A 1275-nucleotide genomic window follows, 5' to 3' on the forward strand; every position below is an offset into this window, starting at 1 on the left:
GGGTGCGGCGTGGCGCGGCGCCAAGCCAGCCTACCGGGACAGATAGTCCCCGGCCCGGCCCTCACGTTCTGAATACTAATCGCAATCGGCAGCTATTGATCGAGGATGAGCCCGTCAGCGAGGGGGCGGCGGGCGGTGGGGCCGCAGACCGCCAGCCGGCTGAATATTCTCGAGCGTCGTTACAGCGCGACTCTCGGTCGGATGGAAACGTTTCACCGCCATTTCCAGCCAGCCCGCCGACCGTTTTCCCTTGTAAATAATTAAAATTGATAACGCACGGAGCATAACCCCCCTTCCCGCACTTCCCCCCTTGCGCTCTCTTGCCTTTTGCCGACAAGCGAGACGAATCTGGTTCCGACTTAGTGCGGCAGCTTTGGCCGGATAACGAGATCAACAAACGCGGCACTTACTTTATGGCCCGGCGTGAAATTGCAGTCCGGGCCTCAGCCTCCGGCTCGCTCTCCCGGCCTGGCCGAGGCCTGGCGGAGCCCAGCCCGGCTCACCAGCCTTTTCCCTCTCTTTTTCTTTTTGTTTCCATCCGGCCTCAGAGTAATGGTCGCCCCAGGCTGGCTGGGCTGCGAGACAAATGCCCCGGTGTCCACGGGGGCTTTGCGTTCATTACAGCGATCCACTGCGGCCTCTGCGGCGCGGCGGCGGCCTCAGCCCGGCGCGGTAGGCAGCCCAACGCGCGCGCGCGCCACCTGGGCCGCGGGGCTGCCGGGGGCGAGGCCGCCGCTCTGACGGGACGGGTACCGCGGCGTCCGCGCCGCCGCAGGCCCGGGCCGCCCCGCCCCGCTCCAGGGGTCCTCGCGCTCCCCTCCGCCCCGCAGGGCACAGACCACCCACGCACAGGCAGCACGTTCGGATTTAGACTGCCTGCAGGCCGGTGGCCTCTGCCGTGCTCCCCCTTTGCTCCCGGGCCCCTCCTTTTGGTCAGCAGCCTTCAGGTATTCCTCCGGACGGTGAGCCGCTGGACCACCCCGCCCCACCTTTACCACGCCCCCTACTACGCGCTAGAGAAAAATAGTAACGAAAAACAAAATCCTTTCGCGCGGACGCTCAAAACCGCAGCGCGGCCGGTTTTTGAAACGACATTCTTGTTCAATAATTCCCTTGTTTGCCGTAAAGCGGAGAATACATAAATAACGCACGCCGAGTCTTGTTCCGATGATGAGTCCGGCTGCAGATTATAGGTTGTGTGTTACTGCGTGTCGGAGCGGAGCGGGGAGATATTAGATAATTATGACGGCACCGTGTTGTGCACACGCACCGCAC

At 63.1% G+C, this 1275-nt stretch overlaps 1 protein-coding gene across 2 annotated transcripts in view; it reads left to right on the forward strand.

The window, feature by feature from the left end:
• LOC113208511 (protein espinas-like) overlaps positions 1-1275 on the forward strand; it is a 312486-nt gene that overhangs the window by 4643 nt on the left and 306568 nt on the right. The window lies entirely within an intron of this gene.

This window comes from Frankliniella occidentalis, unplaced genomic scaffold (assembly GCF_000697945.3).
Source record: "Frankliniella occidentalis isolate FOCC.00 unplaced genomic scaffold, Focc_3.1 Scaffold65, whole genome shotgun sequence".
Classification (NCBI taxonomy): Eukaryota; Metazoa; Arthropoda; class Insecta; order Thysanoptera; family Thripidae; genus Frankliniella; species Frankliniella occidentalis.